The 20,805-nt window shown below is 39.4% G+C and overlaps 1 protein-coding gene and 1 long non-coding RNA gene across 2 annotated transcripts in view; one reads left to right on the top strand and one right to left on the bottom strand.

Moving 5' to 3' along the window:
• Positions 1-4,026, bottom strand: part of LOC114043883 — a 176,791-nt gene extending 172,765 nt beyond the window's left edge. The window contains exon 1 of the long non-coding RNA XR_003569148.1: positions 3,930-4,026. This is a non-coding gene — a long non-coding RNA (uncharacterized LOC114043883). The remainder of the gene's footprint in view (positions 1-3,929) is intronic.
• Positions 1-20,805, top strand: part of GRIN3A (glutamate ionotropic receptor NMDA type subunit 3A) — a 217,483-nt gene that overhangs the window by 114,602 nt on the left and 82,076 nt on the right. The window lies entirely within an intron of this gene.

Below are 20,805 nucleotides of genomic sequence, written 5' to 3'. Positions count from 1 at the left end.
AAATCTTCAAAGGCAAGATAAAAAAAGTATGAGAGTTGTGTTGTGCCTTCAAAACATTTTGCATTGGGTTCTTACAGTATAGACTGTGAAGGGAATTGTTCGAAGAAATGAGATGAAAATTCATGATCTGTCCATTTAATTACCACCCAGTGTACATCTGAGCACTAATGATTTACCATGGAGCATGAACTTCAGAAAGCTGAATATCTTGCCAACTGAACATAAAACCAAGCAATCAAAAATATATATTGATGGTCAAATGGAAGTCCTAGAATACCATATATATTTTCTTCTATGCCATATACAGAATGACTAACAGGCAGCTAGGGCTTTAAGGGCTATATGATTCTATTTATGAATCATAAAACAAAGGTATAGCTCCCTGTATGAAAAAGTTGTTGGACGTCATCAGACCCATGCTTTAAGAAGATTGATTTGACAGCTTAGTGGAGCATGAACTGCAGTAGGAATAGACTTGAGGCAGGGACACCAAACTGAAGGCTATTGCAATAGTTCAATGGCAAGGTGATAAAGGTTTGCCACAGAATGGTGGCAGTTTCAGAGGAGAAAAAGAGGAAAAATACCAGAGATGTTGTAAAGGCAGAATTGGCAGGAATTGGCAACAGATTGGATATGGGGGGTGAAAGTTAGTGAGGAGTTGAAGATGACAGATGGAGGCCTGAGTGTGGTGGCCTTGACAGTAATAAAAGAGTTAGCAAGATGGGCTGGAAAGATGAGTTTGACATGTTGAGTTTAAGATATCTACGGGACATTGAGTTATAGGTGTCCAATAGGCAGTTAGATATTTAAGAATGGAGATTAGTAGAGAGATTAGGATCAAATAGATTTGAGAATCATTGACATAAATGATCTCCCTATATCAATTTCCCAATCCCTATTTTGTAGTGTTATGCACATGTAATTGTTTAATATAAATATTTTTTTCTAATTGAGCACTGTAAAGGGCAGCCTTAGCTCTAGTATTTCTCAGATGATATTATCAGATATCAGATCTAGTATTTCTCAGCATTTCTCAGATGAAAAGGACTTGAGTATAGGGCAAGTGGCGGACTCTGTCTCTTCTTGAGTTCCAGCCTATGTTCAGATGGGCTCATTACCAGAGGATCACCAACCAGGAGATTTGGGGGCAGGGACGGAAGGTGATATATCAACTAACAAAGACTGGCTGCCGAGACATGGAAGGTTGTGTTCAAATCAGTGAAGTACCACACTAATGAAAACATGGATCTTTACAATACAAAGTTTCACCCTTGTAGACACCTCTCTGGATGTATATTTTAAATATGTGTGTAAATATATTTTAATTCATGTACTGAAGTGAACCTATTTGTAAGTGGTAATGGTAGTAGTAGCAGCGGTAATGGTAATCATTATCATCATCACTACCACCATTATCTCTGCCATCTCTAATCCATGTGGAATGAAAAGCTTTCAAAATACAGAGACCTAGAAGAAGAAATAAAAATCATGTGGGAACAGAATGAGGTAGATGCCATCCTGTCCATTACTGGAGTTATTTCAGAAATGCTTTCAGAGAGTTAACTGAAGATGCACTTACATCCTACTTTTATTCAATTACAAAAAGTAGTTTTATCTCCCTGTGCAATAGTCTGCAAAATATTAAATATAAAATAATAATAGCAATAAGAGTGATTTATCCCAGATCCATTTCTATTGAAGCTTCATCTAAAAAAGATGGACACAAGGTCATATATGACATTTGGATCATGCCTTAAAGTTTTCAAAATCTTTTACATAAATTATCTCACTTGAGGTTCACAATAAGCCTATGAAATTTGTAGTATTATTATCCCTATTTAATAGATGGGGAAGCTGAGGATCAAAGAGGTTAAGTGACTCATCAGTTTTTACTTAATTTGATATTTCAATGAATCTGTGGATCTCATCAATGTGAGTACTCTCAATGCAAATGGCAACCCTTCTATGCCAATAGTCACACAACTAGTAACTATTAGAGGCTGAATTTGAATGCAAGTTTTTAATGACTCCAAATCCAACACTCTATTCACCACTGTCACACTACTGTTCTCAACACTTGTAAGGGACCAACTAGTTCTGCCCAAATGCAAAAACAAAACAAAACAAAAAACACCCAAAACCATTTGGACCATGTAAAACAGTTAGAATTATTGGCAATTACTTCAGTTAAGTAAGATAAACAAATTTTAGCTCCAGAGGGAACTAGTCTTACTATCTTTGATTAGCTTTCTATCTAAAAAACAAAATCTTAAAGCCTGAGTGTCTCCCAAACACTTTCATGTTTTTATTGTTCCTCATAATTACAATTGATATTTACATCATTTATAGATTTTCTTCAAAGTCTATTGGAATTTTTTTTACTAATGACAATATTATTTCTAAATTGTAGCAAGATTAATTAATTTTAATAAAATTTCTTTCCTTACAAGGAGCAAAGTGGCATACATCCTGTCATAACTAAAATCTGATTTCAAACTACTATCCATAACTGAGAATTTCAGTTAGAAAATTAATTAAGGCACTTCTTACATTTTTATTGACAATGTTAACCATTTGCTTGCTTAAATTAATACTTGCACACACCTTAAAAATCATTACTGCCTGTCAAAAATATGTTAGGTTTCTCACAGTCATTTTTGAGTTTCACAAGTCTTACATTTTACAACAGGTCTTTTACTCAGTATTTTCATATACACTTGTAATCAAGACACAGGTTCTTAAAAGTTAACATGATTATCCTTCAAAGAACTGTAGATGGATAGGTAGGGGAAAAAATGAGCTCTTACTATGTGACAGGCACTGTACTGAGCTCTAGGATTATAATATAAACAAATAGGACAGTCTCTGTCATCCGGGAGCTTACATTCTAAAGGCAAAAGACAAGACATAAAGGAGAGCTGGAAGAGAGAAAAGAAGGGTATCTAGTTTCAGTTTCCATGGGAGGAGGTGAGGATAATGGCTGGAGTAGAGGCAACATGGTGTGGAAATGACAGGAAATAGCTTGGAGACCAGGTTCTAGGCAAGATAAGGTGAAAACTCACCTATCAGAGCCCAGGGTGATTCTAGGGACAGAGTCCAAATTTCCCTTTGGGAGGAGGTAGAATGAATGAGGAATAGGCAACATTTTTCTTTCTATCAGGACCCCATCCCCTCTCTTACAGATACACCTAATAGCATAGGGAAGGACTTAAAAGTTGCTCAAGACAATTATTGTCACCTCGTTATACAGCAACACTCCTCCTCAATCCTTTGCCTAGGGAAGGGTTTGCCTTATTCAAAAGAAATAATAAAATAGTTTGGAAAAAGAGAGAGAACTGTATATTAAGAAGAAGAAATACAGGAAGGGAAAGCATAATAGAGGATATTTGGATGACAATCATTAGATACAGAACCAGAAGCAATATAGGTATCACAGTAGATTTATGAGTCATCTGCGTTAATATTATACTATCATATTACACAATATAGTATAGCATAGTATAATACAGTATAGTAACTATACCCATGGAAACTACAGAGGGCCTGGGGAAAGCCTTATAGGGTACCAACATTTAGTGGGCAGGAGAAGGATTATGATCCACCAAAGAAGAACAAAAAGAAGATCTGAGAGATAAGAGGAATAAAAAGAGAAAACTGCCACGGAAGGCAAGGTAGGGGAGAGTATACAGGAAAAGAAGGTTCTTAGAGTATCAAAAACTATAGACAGTCCAAGTAGAATGAGAATTAATAAAAAGTCACTGGATTAGCAATTAAAACACCAATGGAAAGAGCAATTTCAGTTGAGTGGTGGGTATGGAAGTAAAATTACACATCTGTAAGATACATTCAATACAGAGGAATAAAACATAGGCACCAAAGGAAAGCCACCAAGTAACCACCTGACCTGCTCAGCTACCTGGAAGTCTCACCTGACTCTGCAGCTCTTCCTTCTGAAAATACAGTCAGCACTGCAGTTTGAAGCCCAGGTCAGCTTTTATGGATAAGCTAAAGGTAGCTTTTGAGGACTCTCTGGGCTAGCTTGCCTAATGCCTCAAAGGGTCACTGAGATTGATGCCCTCATCAGGCTAATTGGCAACAGCTGCTAAGTCAGATAATCTCTGACTTCCTCATTGGATAACAGTATCTCCCCCCTTCTCTTTCCTCGGATGGGTTGTGTGATTTGGCTTCTCTTCATGTACCTGAAGGGAACTGGCTCATACTGATAAGAGCATAGACATCTCTCACATGTTCACTGGTGTGCAATGTGGTTGTCAATATCTTTACAACCACATGTTATCAGTCAGCTGTTTTTCCACTTATTGCTAGCTATTTTTCCTAAAACCAGGTGTTCTGGATGATTAAAGTCCAAAATGGCACATCTAAGGCAACAATGCCCAGCATTCTTTTTCCATGGCTCTTTCTTTTTGTCCTTCTGTTAAGAGGCTAGCTAATGCTGGAGGCCATTCCAATTATTCCTCCTGCCTCCTCTCAGAGTTTTGCTAAGTGGGGCCAACTCCTCCGTTTTCCTTTATGTCTGTGTCATCCCTGCCTAAAGCTGAGGTTTATTTAAAAGCCCCAACCACCTGGACCTTCTCTCCCTTGTAAACAAGGACCCCTAGATCACCCTCAGGATCCGGTAGCAGTATGGTCCCTCAAAGTCTGGGAGTAGTGATTGTCTAACCGTTCTCCTTGAGTTAGCTTGTCTAATGCCTCCAGCTGTTATTTAGGAGGCTCTGAAGCTTTTATCCTCATCAGTCAAGTTCAGAGAAAGTATATAGATCCACACCAGTCATAGCAGGGGTTGGCTATCTGAACCTTTGCAACTTAAACAAAATTTCTCCAGAGCTTACGTTGACCAAGTCCAATCCCAAAGTTATTCTACTTCCCTGGTCACCTGAACCTCCTCAGGTGAGAAGACCTCGTACCACTCCCTTTGTGTAAAGTCTACCACTTCCTACTGTTGTCTCATTGTCAGACTTCTCAGGTGACACCTTAGACTGCTAGTACCTTGAGCCTTCCATCTTCTACTGGGAGCAACGTGTCCCCTGAAGCCAGACCAGACTTACTGTATCTGCCCCCAAAGTAACCATTTCCAGCGATGCCAGCACAAGGCAACTTTCACATCATGCTGCCAGCCCAACCTCCTAAATGGAATGTGGAGAATCTCTGATGCAGAAAAATGCAACCCACCCTTGGATTTCAGGCCTCCCGTATCCTGCTTCACCCATCCTTTGAAGGTAGAGGAATGGCACCCTCTACTCAATAGTGAACATTCTCATATCATACCCTTCATATCCCTGTGACTTTGAACTCCTGCAGATCATCACCCAAGCCTCATTCCACATCCCCTACCATCCTATTCCTCATTTTCATCCCCCTCAACCCACCCAGCCCAAAGTCTCAACTCCACCCAGTTCTTCAATCCCCACTCTTTTGCTCATCTATTCTCCTTGTCTACTGGCTTATTGCCAACTGCCTACAAACATGCCCATATCTCCTATATCCTGAAAAAAAAATCTCACTTGATCCTTCCATCCCTGCTAACTATCATCCTACATCTCTTCTGCCTTTTGTAGCTACACTCCTCAAAAAGTCCATTTACAGCAGGTACCTCCACTTTCTCTTTTCTCACTATCTTCTTAACTCCTGGTTAATCTGGTTTCTGACCTTTTCATTCCACTAAAACTGCTGTCTCCAAAGCTACTAATGAGTTCTTAGTTGCCAAATCCAATGACCTTTCTCAGTCCTCATTCTTCTTGAGCTCTCTGGAGCCTTTGACATTGTTGATCAGTTTAACCTCCTTCATACTCTCTTCTCTCTAGATTTTTCAGGACACCACTCTATCCTGGTTCTCCTCTTACCTATCAGACCACTCCTCATCCATCTCTTTTGCTAAATCCCTATGAAGGTCACAGTCTCTAACCATAGGTTTCTCTCGGAGTTTTGCACTGGGTCCTCTTCTCTTCTCCACTATACTGTTTCAGTTAGTGAGCATCAGGTCCTATGGATTTAATTGCCATTTCTATGCTAATAATTCTCAGATCTATCTGTCCTGTCCCAATCTGTCTGCTGATCTCCAATCTAATATCTCCAACTATCTTTCAGACATCTCGAACCACATGGCTAGTAGACACCTTAAACTCAGTATGTCCAAAACAAAACTCATTATGTTTTCCCCTAAATCCTTTCCCATCTCAAGTTTACTATTATTTCCCTATTACTATAGAAGGCAATACCATCCTCTCAGGCACTCAGATTCACAATTTAGGAATCTTCCTGGATTCTTCATTATCTCTCCTATGTCCAATCTGTTGCCATGGCCTGATGATTTCACCTTTGAAATACCTCTCATATATGTATTTCATATCAATTCCCCTCTCTCCTGTAATACTGCCACCCTTCTAGAGAAGACCCTGACTATCTCACACTTAGATTATTGCAACGGACTGCTATTGGGTCTGCCTGCCTCACTCTAGTCATCCTCCATTCAACAACTAAAATGATTTTGCAGATCATATCACCCTCCTACTCAATAAACTCCGATGATTTCCTATTGCCTCCAGGAGAAAATACAAAATTATGTTTGGCATTCAAAGACCTTTGTAACATAGTCCCTCCCTACCTTTCCAGTCTTCTCATACCTTAATCCCCAACACATACTCTTTGATCTAGTGATATTGGCCTCCATAAACAAGACATCCCATGTCTTTGCTCCAGAAATTTCCCCTGGTTGTCCCCCTTGCCTGGAATGCTCTCTCTCTTCCACACTGACTACTGACCCCCTGGCTTCCTGTAAATCCCAATTAAAATCTTACCTTCTATAGAAAGCCTCCCCCAACTCTTCTTAATTCCAGTGCCATCCTGCTGTTAATTATTTCCTAGATATCTGTAAACAGCTTTCTTTGTATATATTTGTTTGCGTGTTGCAACCCCCATTAGACTGTAAGCTCTTTGAAGGCAGGGACTGTCTTTTGCCTCTTTTCATATACCTAGTGCTTAACACAGTGCCTGGAACATAGTAGGTGCTTAATAAATGTTTATTGATTGATTGCTTAAATGGTCAGTGGGAGAATTTCTTCCCACAACCATCCTCCTCTCAAAGGTTTCCATAATCTTCTGGAATGATAAAGTCCTACTCAATCACCTAACAAGAGAGTCTATGTCAATTCAGTGCAATTCCATTCAAGAGACATTTATTAAAAGCCTACTATGTGCCAGGAACTGTACTAGATGATGGACATACAAAAACAAAAATAAAAGGCTCTGCCCCTCTAGGAGCTTACACTCAACTTTGAAAGGGGGAGCATAAACACAGATAAGCAAACACAAAATATACACAAAGTAAAATGAGCACAAATTCCTCAGGCTCCAGAAACAATCAGGGCTTGTGCTGATACAGCTTGCATTGGAACCTAACCATTGGCACCAAGTCAACACTCCCTGTAAGATCCTCTAGAGTTACAAGGAGGGTGGGATATTTTCTATAATATGTAGCTGTGTCTCTCTGTTACAGGCACATCTTATATAATAGAGAAGCTTCAGAATGAATGAACTAAAAAGAATTTATTAAGTGCTTAGATCAAGAATGCTGTTGTCTTTGATCTTATGATTCCATGTCTTGAGCACTCCAGTATCTTATAACATAACCCAAGACTGCACAAGACTTTCCCCAGGAAAATACAGGCAACACAGAAAACATGGCAAGTCGCACAGGAAAACACATGGAAATCACCACCCAGGAAATCAGGCTTACTAGAGCACTGATGTTCCATTTCACAAAGGACTCACCTAGTTCCTGACTCTGAGGCCACCTTTATCCATGTAACCACAAATCCTCTCACAAGATATGTACAAATATGTAAACGAAACAATCTATGACATTTGAGGTACCAAGTTTTCCTCAATGTAATTAAACAAACATTTGTTAAGTACCTACTATGTGCTTCAAGTTTCTGCAAGACACAACACAAAGATGAAGAGGAAAGAGTTTCTGCCCTCATGGAGCTTATCTTCTACTTGGCATTGGGGGAGTGATATAACATATATTCAGAGAAGTTAATACAAGACAGTATGAGGAGTAGGTAAAGTAGAAGCAATGGAGATCAAGAAAAGCTTCTCATAGGAAACGGTATTTGAAATGATCCTTGAAAGGAGAGGAAATGCAGAGTTCAGGGAACAGGGAGTATGCCAATTTGACTGGAATAATGATAATAATAATAGCATTTATATAAGCTTTGAAATTTTCAAAGCGCTTTACAGATGGTGTTGCATTTTATCCTCATAACAACACTGGGAAGTAGGAGCTATTATTACCCCCATTTTACACACGAAGACAATAAGGCAGACACAAGTGAAGTGACTCACCCAGTCACACAGCTAGTCAATGCGTAAGTCCACACTCGAACTCAGGTCTTCTTAATGTCAGGTCCAGTGCTCTATTCCCTGCACCATCTAATTGCTGGAAGGAAAATAATGTAAGATAAGTATGGAAAGCTAGGCCAGAACCAGTGATGGGCTTTTAAATATAAAGCTGAGGAGTTTGTATTTTATCTTAAAGGTAATTGGAGGCTACCAAAAGTTCTTGAATAGATGAGTGGCATGGTCATCTCTAAACCTGAAAAAGATTGTTTTGGCAGATTGTTTTGAGGGTATTGGAAGCAGAGAAACTGGAAGCAGGAAGCCCAATTAGGAGGTTGTTAAAATAGTCCAGAAGAGAGATGATGAAATTCTGAACTGGGAAGACGGTCATGTAAGTCAGTCAAATAGTTAATAAACATTTATTAAGTTCCTACTATGTACCAGAACTTTGCTAAACTCTGGAGATGCAAAGAAAGGTGAATGACAGCCCTAGCTCTCAAAGACTCATAGTCTAATGAAGGAGAGAGCATGCTATGCATCAACTATGTACCAGCAAGCTACAGTCAGGATACATTGGAAATAATCAACAGACAAAAGGTACTGGAAATTAAGTGGGATTGAAAAAGGTTTCCTGTAAAAACAGTAAGAGTTTATCTGGGACTTGAAGGAAGCTAGGAAAGCCAGGAGGCAAAATTGAGGAAGGAGAGAGTTTCAGGCATGCAGAGAATTACCCAGAATGGAAAAGTAAAGTGGGGGGGGGCGAATAAATGAAAGAAATGTTATGAGAGTAGAATCAAGAAGACTTGAGAATTGATTGGATATGGCAGGAAGAGAAAGGGTGACGTACTATGCAACATGAGGGCCACTTTGGAAACACCAGCTTAGTAGCTTGGACTAACTGCACTTGTAGACCAGCTACAGGCAGCTTCAAATAGAGAGAGAAGATGGTGCCCTTGTCAGGGTTATTGGCAATAGCTATTGCCTTCCTCCTCCACAGATCAGTTTTCCTGCCTTCTTGATTGTAGTAATGCTAGTTTCTATTCAATCTTTAGCTACAATTCTTTTTTTTTAACCTGACCTGTTATTTCATAGTCGCAGGGTGCTCCCAGTGAGGAATTCCTCCTACAAATGTAGTTTGGTGCCTACTGTGCAATTTATAATTTTGGGGAGTGGTCTAGGGGACAAAGAGATTGAATGACTTGCTCAGGGTCACATGACCAGCAGGGATCAGAGGCAGTAATTGAACCTAGGGCTTGGTGACATTATCCACTACACCGTGCTTCCTTTCACAATATAAATACAAACACATAAATAAAACAAATTCTGAAACCTGAGGCACCCGGTCATTCTAACTGATTTGTTCAGTTGTGTCCAACTCTTCATGACCTCATTTAGGGTTTTCTCGACAAAGAGACTGGAGTAGTTTGCCATTTTCTTCTCCAGCTCATTTTATAGATGAGGAACTGAGGCAAACAGTTAAGTGACTTGCCCAGGTTCACACAGCTAGTAAGTGTGTGATGCCAGATTTGAACTCAGGAAAATGAGTCTTCCTGATTCCAGGCCCAGCACCCTATCCACCATGCCACCTATCTGCCCCATTTGGCCTGCCCATCCTAACCATGTCCTATTCACTACACTATTTCCCAATAACATTAGAAATACATACAACAGACATTTATGCAACTGGCATGAAATAGATATGCAGCATACATACTTTGCTGAAATCACACAGTGATCAAAAAAAGACCCTGAACATTGATATTTCAGGACACCTTGAATTGCTGTCATTTCTAAAATAATGTTCTGTGTTATCAAGACATATCAATAGGTTGGTTTAAAAAAGGGAGAAACAACATAGTATCAATCATCCAAGGAGAGAAAGATAATTTCCAACTAGACAAAGACTAGGGAAAAAGCTTCTTGAAGGAGGTAACATTTAAGCGGAGTTTTGAATGCCAAATAGAATTTTGACAGAGGGAGAAGGAGGGTATTCCAGGCATGCCAAAGGTGCATTACAACCTTAAATTATTACAGCATTTTCTCCTCTTTCAAAGCAATTTCACATAAGACATGATCTGAATCTGCTATTCATTGGTTAATCAAACCACACAAGTTAGACTATACAGAGGCCTAAAGGAAAAGAGGTGATAGGATTTCAAAGTTAGAGAATTTTTCTTCTTCTCTTGTTTGTTTTTTTTTGGGGGGGGGTTAGAATTTCTATAGTTAGGAGGTTGGCTTTAATGCCAGGATCTCTGATAACTGATGACTAGAAGAGAACTGAAGTCTCAGTCTCAGTCAAGTGCCATGGGGTACATAAGCAGCAGAAAGAAGAGCCTCATTTGTAGAAGAAAGAGATTGGACCAGATGAGTTAAAAGCCTTTCCAATACTAACATTCTATGACCTGGTCTTCCAGGGTCCCTGGCAAGTAAGTAAGTGCCAGAGCATGGTCATAAACGTATTCCACAAAGTTTGACACTGCTCAGGGTTCAAGCACAGTGTCTGTTTGGTGACATTAAAATGTATATTCCAGATTCTAATAGAGGGTAGCTGACTTCTATGGAAAGCTTAACATCAGGTACAATATTGTGAAAAATTAGCTCCAGCCTATTGCAGATCTAGGGTGTGATGGTTAAAAAGAAAAGCATCCAGTCAAGTTCATGTATGGTATTAAGCTAGTATTTTGAACCTAGGAATAGTGGAAATAGTAAAATAGTAGACTGTCAGTGTGGACTCTTTTTTTCTTCTAAATTTCTTACTTGTTTTAAGAAAGTCATATAAACATTAGCAAGAGCAACTACTTAATCATATGTAACCATTCATCCAAGAACCATTAGTTTTTCTGGAAAATGGGTGAACAGGTTTCTCCAAAGCAGATTTAAATCATTGAAGATAAAGTCTTACCCTTCTGGAAGCAAAGCTGATTGTCCTACATGCTTCTGGAAAATTATGTGAACCCAGATTAAGACCTTGTGTTTGGGGTAGAGAAAAGTATTCCTAAGGTTCATATTAGATATTGATGGCAGGTAATTTTTGTTGTTTTTTTTTTTAAAGACTGGGTCTCCACATCTCACCCAGATGGGAAATTCAGAGGCTCCCCGTGGCCCAATCCCCTAAGTGATCTGCTTAGAGCTTTGAAAAGTTATTTCCAACCTGAACCAGTGCACCCCTCCTTAGGCAACATGGTACCTCCACCTGTCCCTCCCAGACACTCATCATGTTGATGCCAAACAGTGCAAATATCTGATCTTTATGTAGCTCAGAACTCCCAAACTTGATGGATTTGCCAACCTCAATCTCTCCAGTAGCTAGGATTATAGACTTGTGCTTCCACTCCTGGCTAGTATTTGTTTTCAATGAAATAGTCTGCTTTGATTGAAGTCATTAGTGTCCATGATTAAATAAAAATATATTTGAATTTTCACATTTTGTATTCCACAGCATGGGGTTAGGATTAATCAGTGACATCGTGGAATCAGCTAAGGACTCAGTTAAGCTAACATATAAACGGGTTTATCAATAAAAATCTAAAGTGAACTTTAATGGATGGATCTGCTTATTGTTCTTGTTGGCAATTACTGAGGCTGATTCCCAGTGCCATACATAACTGATAGGATTGAGAGCTAGAATGACACAGAAGGTTTTAAGCTACCTCCCTCATATTTATGGGTGAAGGAACTGAGGCCCAGGGTTGCTAACCAGCTTGTTCTGGGTCACATAGGTGGCAATCAGCAGAGATGCAATTCAAACTCATGTCTCTGACTCCAAACCCAGTGTTGCTACAAATAGTATGACCCAGGGGATTAAGAGCTCATGTTTGGAGGCAAAGAGGAACATTTTGGGGTAGGCAGGTGCTACCAAACAAAGTGAGGTGTTGTTTTGTGAACCAATGCACTCCATTCAATCATTGCTCTAGAATTAGAAGGGACTTTGGTGGCCATCAGACCAACCTCCCCATTTTACAGATGAGGGAAAAGGTCAAGGGAGGTGACGTGATTTACCCACAGTTACACAGCTAGTAGCTATCAGAGGGGGCATTTGAAGGCAGGTCCCAAACTTTCAGGCAGAATTTTGCATCCCACTAATGCTAGGTTTTATCTAATAAAAGAAAATGAAACTGGAAAATAAAAAAAAAGAAGCAAGAAAACACTAAAATAAAAAGTGAGAGATCAATAATTTTTAAAGTGTGTTGATAGTGATCTAGAATCCTCCTAAGAAGCCTATTTACAGTAAAGGGCCAATGACCTTAATTCTCACCCTGAAAAATTCTCTGTGCCTTATGGTACTGTTGCTAATCAATAAAATAGTTTGTGTCCTAAATGTTTTAATCCAGTTATAAAGGGACAAGATCTGGCCTTTGATACTTATCATTCTTTTAAAGCACACTCAAATGCCATCTCTGAGCCAAGCCATAAGTGATAGATGAAGTTTGAATGGGGGTCCTTATTTTAAATTTTCCATGAATCAATAATACTTAGAACTGGAGTGAAAAAAGAAATGATTTCTTATCTGCTATAACTTGAAAATAACAGATGACATTCTACACAAGAGCTTTCATTAAAAAAAAAAACACCTTGGGCTGAGTCACACTGTGACTCTGTGGAAAGCTTAAACTCAAAGGAAAATTCTTTCCCTTTCCTCTCTCTTCCTCCTCCCCCATCACTACAAAAAACAAAAATATGAGGATGTGAAAACAGAGGATTATAATGAAAGCTGTCTTGGAACATTAACTGCAATGTTCATTCCCCTGAAAGTCATAATTCATGGCTTCTCCTCAGACTTTCTCTTGGGGGGGATTAGGTATATTAAGAGAAAATTTGAATACATAAAAACTGAAGACTGAAAATTGAAAACTCTTAAAGAGCCAAGTTGTTTGTGCTTGTCTGCAAAGCTGAGCAGAACAAGCTGTCTCCATCATAGTCAGGTTTCAAAGCCCTGTGGGGATAAGTAGGTTCCATGGGTGGAAAAGTTCTGAGGTTGTGACGACTATTAACAGCAAACATATCTAATGCCACCACCCACTACTCCCGGGGAGGTGTTCAAAGAGATCTGGCCCTCAGTAGCTTGACTCTGCTGTTAAGAAGGGATTCTTAACCTTACTGAAGTTATTATTATAATTGTTGTATTTATTATTCATAGTAATTACTCACGCTTTTGTGACACTGAAAGAACTTCTTCCATTACATTGTGTAGTTAGGAAGTACACACCTTATCCCCATTTTATAGACGAGAAAACTGAAGCAGAACAAGTAAGTTTGAATAGCAAATCTAAGGTCACAGAGAGAGTAAGTCATATCATTCACAGAAAATCATCACAGTCACAATTGCATTTGAAGTAAGCACACCCACATATCCCAGCCTCAGCTTGCTTTTTTTTTTTTTTTTTTTTTGCTTGGACTTTATGCCTGAGATCTGAGTTCCTTCCTTTTCTAGGAGAATATGTAACATCACTCTTATCCAATATGAACTTGGGTCTGATTCTGTCAAGACCAGAAATGAAACAGGAACAGAAAAAGACAGGCATTTAAAAGGCCTCCAGGGGAGTGAAGCCAATAGGATTTGGTGGAACAAAGCATTGATTGGATGTGAATTTAGGACCTGGGTTTAAATCTCAACTCTGTCACTTGCTAGTTATATAACCTGGACACAACTATCCCTTTCTCCCTCTAGGCCCCAGACTCTTCTTCTGTAAAATGAGGGGGCTGTACAAGAATATGGTACAATAGAAAAAGGGCTAGCCCCGGAGTCAGAGCTCTTGAATTTGAAACCTTCCTCTGAAGCCATCTGTGTGACTTGAGTAAATTACTTGGGCCTCAGTTTCCTCACCTGTAAAATGAGAGGGTTGGAGTAAATAATCTCAGAGGTTCTTTTCAGTTCCTGCTTTATAATCCTGAAAATGTAAACAAAATCCTGGGGGCAATGTTTGCAAGGAAGCCATATAGAGTAGTGTAAGAGCAACTGAATATATACTGTTGAATTTGGAGAAAGTAGACCTGAGTTCACATCCAAGCTCTGTCATTTAGCACCAGTATAACTTCCAGCAAGGAGCTTCACTACTCTGTGCCTCAGTTTTCCTCATCTGTAAATTAAAAGGATGAGACTAGTTGATCCTAAGGTCCCTTCCATCTCTAGTTCTATGAAGAATGTGACATCCAGTGGGCTGTATAATTCTACTCTTTCGAGAGGCAGTCAAGCGTAGTGGATAGGGCATTAGACTAAAGTCAGGAAGTTGTTAGTGTTGTTAAGCTGTTTCACTCATGTCCGACTCTTCATGTCCGCATTTGGGGTTTTCTTAGCAAAGATACTGGAGTGGTTTGCCATTTCCCTCTCCAGTTCATTGTACAGATGAGGAAGTGAGGCAAACAGCTTTAAGTGCCTTGCCCAAGGTCACACAGCTAGTAAGTGTCTAAGACTAGATTTGAACTCAGGTCTTCCTGACTCCAGGTCCAGCACTCTATCTACTGTACCACTGGATCAAAATCCTACCTCAGATACTTACTAACCTCATTTTCCTCAGCTGTAAAATGAGTTTAGTCTTGATGGCCTTTAAGGTCCCTTCCAACCAAATCTGCGGTTCTCTGACCTGTAATGTCCCTCTGCAATTCTGTAGGCTTCTTACTATGGAGAAATAAGGTCTGAGTTCTAAACATAAACCACTGATTAGACTGACAGGCAACTGAATTAGAATCTATTCCATCCCTTCCTCCTATTCTGTGTGGATAGAGCATTGGACTTGGAATCAGAAAGACCTGAGTTAAATCCTGCCTCAGACATTACTAGCTCTATGAACCTGAGCAAGTCACTTACTATCTCTCAGACTCAATTTCCTTATTTTTTTATTGGGGATAACAATAGTACCTTCCTCCCAGAGTTGTTGTGAGGATCAATTGAGATAATACATGTAAAGCACTTTTCAAACCTTAAATGCTAGCTATTTTATTACCCATTCCTGGCCCTTCCCTAAGCCCCAGAAGGGTGAAGGCAGAGTAGACAATATTTGGATGTGGCCCCCAAACCTTTAACCAATAAGGAATATCCCTTCCCCACCCCAAGTAAGCATGGTGCCATAGGTCAACAGATAGAGAGCAAAGGGGCACAGTGATCTAGCTCTTAGGGGAACTATAATTCCCAGACTACTCTCCTTCATGGGCACATGCCTATCTCACATATGTCAAGCTTTGGTTTTCCCTCTGAAATAAAAATGATAAAGCCAGAAATGAGCCTAGGACATCAATGTGGCTAAAAGCAACATAAAAAAATACAAAAAATGAAAAATATCACCTGCATTTAGAGAAATTTGAAGGTAAAAGGAATAAGATTTGCATATGAATACTCATGAAATAAAACTTTCTGCAGCTTGCTTATCACTATGTCCAAAAGGATTGCTTTAAGCCTCTAATTTCTTTGCTGCTCCATTAACATGTATATGTATGCAATCTGTTATTTTAAATAATACAGTAAAATATATTTTCACATACATGAGCCTTATGTAGAAATTGATCTGTTTGCAAATTGGCAGCCCATGTGCAAATTGGGGGACCTATCCAATTCAAATTCAACATTGAAATGTTTATGAATTGTTTTCTGTGTGTAGAGCACTGTGCCAGAACTTCAGAGAGATTTTTTTTAATTATTTATGAAATAGATCTTGCCTTCATAGTTTACAATCTAGTGGGAAACGGGAGAAAGGCACAAGTGTAAACAGCTATAATGCAGACAGTTATGAGATAAATGCTTTAAAATAGTGCAACACAAAGTGTTGTAGAGATCCAAGGGGAAAAAATGTTACTCACTGGAGGCATCAAGGAAGGTTTGGAGCAGAAGGTGGCACTTGCATTGAGCTTTAAGAAATAGATTGGAATCCACTAGGGAGAGGAGGGTGGAGCAAGAAAGAGAGAAAAAAAGATAGAGAAAGAAGGGGAGTCAGAAAGAGAGATAAGGGAGAGAAAGAAAGAACAGGAGTGAGAGAGACAGAGAGAAGAGAGAAAGAAAGGGAGAAAAAAAAGACAAGGGAGAGGGGGAGCATGAAACAGAGAGAAAATGGGCGGGGGCGGGGCAGCCCGGGGAATACACTGAGCAAGGGAACAGAAAAGCATGAGATCTGTCTGAGGAACAGAGAAAAGTCTGTTGCGTCTGGAGCAAAATGAATGAAGAGAGATCTTTGAATGACAGTCAAAGGTGTATGCACTTTAGTCAATAAGTGCTATGGAACCCCTGAAGATTTTTGAGCAGAGTGATATAAGCAGACCTATGCAACAGAAAGGTAGTCCAATGTAGAGGAAAAAGTTGATGTAAGGCTTTAAAAAAAAAAGTTAAATTTTGGAAGCCATTTTTGTTGAGTTAAAAAAAGTTATTTGTAAACACTTTAATAGAGATAACAGATGGCATTTTTAAAAACAATGAAAGTAAGAGAAAACACTTCAGTTGGGGTTTGTTTTTTTTTTTTTTAAAGCAGTAAGGCTGTTTTATTGACTTGTTTTTAAATTAACTAGTCTTCAATTCAGCTAAGTTCTTGGGGATTTTTTAATTAGGTTCATTATTTTTTTAATCCTGAATCAAGCTTTTCTCTAAGTAGGGTAAGAATAGTCTGTCACTTTTCTCCAAACTAAATTCTTGCATATGTTTAACCTTAAACACATTTACACACATGTACATATGTTCATACATCTATACATATATGCACATGCGTGTACGTATATATGTATGTATATACACGCACACACATACACACATGCTACCTCTTACATTTTATGTGGTTGGGCAACAGTAAATAATAATAACAATACATCACCCAAAGATTGTAATGTAAACTCTAACAAGTAGAATCATGGAATTATGGAATGTCAGAACAGGGAGAGAATTTAAAGATAGCCTAGGAAAGGTACTTCATGGTTTTTTGCATGTATTACAACCCTTTGGCAGCCTGGCTATACCTATAACTGCCTTTTCAGAAAAATATTTCTAAATGCACAAAATAAAATATATGGTACTATAAAGGAAACCAAAATTGTAATGTCATTTTTCTTCCCATCCAAATTCATGGATCCTCCTGAAATCTACCTGCAGATGGTCTGTGGATCCCAGGTTAAGAACCCCTGGTCTAACCCAACTACTTTATACTATAGAGGAGGAAATTTAAGCTCAAATTGGGGAAGGGACTTACCGGAAGTCACACACTTAGGGAGTGGCAATGAGGTTTCCACTAAGTCATTTATCATTGAACTCAGTTGGTATACAAAGCAAAATTAAGGGTCATGCTTTCATTTACTTAGCAATAAGAAGTAGTCAGAGTAGAAGGCCAAAACGTGATGCCTGCCTTGATGATTAATGCAGCACACAGAAGCCCCAAGGCAGCAGAGTAGACAGTCCCAGCCGCCGGGTGTCTGGATTCTAGCCACTCCTACAAAGTCAGAGATGCTGCTGCTGGTCCCACAAGGAAGACATGAATATTGAGGAAGAAGCATCAAAGTTGAGTGTTTCTACTGCATGTCAATCAAGGCTCCATCTGCTCACTCCTCCTCACAATTGCCAAAAAAAGAGCAGTCTGATTCTTTCAAGTTCCTTCTCCTCAGACTGACTTCTTAGCCTATGTGAACAATATCACCCCTAACGTCTCTCAGTAGGTCAGTATATGGCAAGAAATATGGCGAGCCAATAGATATGAAGGGATCTACTACCAGCGTCCCATACTTCAGTTTCTGGTAATAGTAAATACACAGTGAATACTTATCATATCGCTGTCCTCATAGGCCATGTTATAGAGCTGCCTTAAGATGAAATTCTATGGGGTGCTTATGAGAAAGAGCACTGCACTGGAGACTTGGAATACTGACTGCCACTAGCTTGCTTTGTGACCTTGAGCAACTAACTTAGCTTCTTTAAGACTCAGTTTCCTCATGTATAAAATGGGAATAATAATATTTACACTACCTACTTACAAAGTTGTTGTGAGAAAAGTGTTTGTAATATTTATAAATATGAGCTATTATTATTATTCCAGTTAATAATCACTTCTGAAGGATGAGATATATGAGATCAAGTGAAAGATTTGTAAAGCACTTAGCACAGTAACTAGCACATAGTAAGCACTATTTAAAAGCTCATTCCCTTCACCTTCACCTTACCCTTCCCTTCCCCCTTTTGGAGGAGGTACAAGATGGATCTGCCTTTATACCAGATCATGCCATCATAAAATCACAGCTGGAAGGGATCTCAGAGGCCATTTGGCCCAAGTCATACCTGAAAAAGAATCCTCTGTATGTTCTACCCATGCAGTGTTCTGATACTCTTTGCTTAAGAACTTCCAGTAAGGGAAGAGTCAGCACTTCTCAGATCAGCTCCTTCCACTTTTGGATGGCTGTAATTTTTAGGAATTTCTTTCCTGACATTAAACCTAAATCTGCTTCTCTGTAATTTGCACCTATTGGTCCTAGTTCTGTCCTCTGGGGCCAAACAGAACAACCATAATCCCTTTTGCATATGGCAGCCCTTCCAATACTTGGAAGACAGTTATCACTCATTAACCCTACCCCCAACTCCACCTCAGTCTTCTACAGGCTAAATAACCTCTCCACAGTAAGGCACCAGCATGCTGTGGATTTGGGTAGCTCTACTTGAGCTTTTGCCAAAAGGCTTAATATGTCACCAAAGCTGGAGATAAATTTTCAGTATTTTCGTTCATTTAGATTTAATCAGGCTCAAATTGCTGACTGCAGGCTCTGAAGTAAAATTACTGCCAACCCCATCTGCAATGCCCGCTGCTCTATGGTAACCAGAGAGGGAAGTGGATTTTCCATGGGCCACTGGCCATTTCTTACCTGATAATTCAGCTGAATAGCAAATTAATTACACACAGGGGGAGCATGAGTGTTTTTTTTCTGATATCAGAGGACTTAACTACGGTCTTTACTTCCTCCCAGAGTTTGCTAGAAAATAATCAACTGTACTCATGTACAGTCTAAGAAGTAAATTTCTGCTAGTACTCACTAAGGGTCCCAAATGAACTAGACTTCTAAGTCATTTGTGTTTGCTGCACTCTTGTGAATGGGCATATGTGTTTAATTTTTGTTTGGCTACCAATTATTTGTTTTGTGGATTTAATATGGGTAGTGTGTGCCAATAGGGTTATGTTTCTCCAGAAATGTGAAAGGGATGTGGGCTCATTCACCCAGACCACTTAATCCAGATAGGGTTTGTTTCTGGTTTTTTCGTTTGTTTTTTTCTAGGAGGTGTGCTTTGAGAAGGAGTTTGAATAGAAAGTAGGCAGTAGCTCTGAATATGAGAAGTGATAACTTGTTCTGGTAGATAGAAGAATGGTCCAGATCCCAGAGCAAGAGAGGAAAACAAAATGAGCTCCAGTAGATCTGTTTGAGCAAAGCAAAAGGATCAGGCAATAGCAGAGGGATTATTAGTAAATTAGTCATCAATGACTCCTGGGTTCAAATCCTCTAATACATGTTTTTGTCTCAGTTTTCTTCTAATGGCAGGAGGTTCTATTGCAGGCTCTCAGAATGGGCACATCTTTTTTTTTTTTTAGGCAGTTGGGGTTAAGTGACTTGCCAGAGTCACACAGCTAGTAAGTGTCAAGTGTTTGGTCTGAGGTCGGATTTGAACTCAGGTCCTCCTGACTTGAGGGCCGGTGCTCTATCCACTGTGCCACCTAGCTGTCCCAGACACGGGCACATTCTATGAGTGACTGAAAGATGGAAAGAAAGGGAAGCATGCAAGAGGAACAAAACGAGGAAAGAGAAAGAAGGAAGGAAGGAAAGGAGGGAGGGAGGGAGGAAAGGAGGGAGGGAAGGAGGAAAGGAGGGAGGGAGGGTCTAGAATTTTATTGAGCTAAGTAATAATAGCCCTAAACTCAAACCCTGTTTGATAATCATTTTGAAGTCAGCTCTGAACATGGAGGTGGCATTACACAATGATAACTAAAGATTGGACTCATCTAATTTCTAATCTGTAATGAATGGTGTAATAGCACAGCTGTTGAGAATAGTGCTTATTATCATAATGCTTTAAGGTTTACAAAACACTTTCCTGACAACAGTCCTGTGAGGTAGGCAGTGAAAGTGTTATTACCACCACTTTACAGGTGAAGGATTTAACCTGAAGTGATCAAATTAATTTCGCACCAAGCAAGCATTAGGTCATAATCAATTTTGTTCTCTGCTGCACCAATTGCATTTAGACCTTGGACTTACCTTTGAATGATTCCAGGTTGCAATTTAATTTCCCCACTTTTCCCAAGCGAGCAACCTGACCCTTTTACTCACCTACAGAATCCATAGAATATCCTCCAAAAATTCTCTTCAAAGTAGGATATGCTGTAGAGGTGATTCTCATGAAAGAAATGCTGGCATAATTGATTAATATGGATTTGTAAGGCCTCCCAAAATACCTCCTGCATATTTTCCTATCATGCAAGTTTACAAAGGTCTTTTCCACGCAAA

This window comes from Vombatus ursinus, unplaced genomic scaffold (assembly GCF_900497805.2).
Source record: "Vombatus ursinus unplaced genomic scaffold, bare-nosed wombat genome assembly UNPS02014770.1, whole genome shotgun sequence".
NCBI lineage: Eukaryota > Metazoa > Chordata > Mammalia > Diprotodontia > Vombatidae > Vombatus > Vombatus ursinus.
The sequence above is the reverse complement of the archived record's forward strand: the minus strand, read 5'-3'. Positions and strand labels throughout refer to the sequence as shown.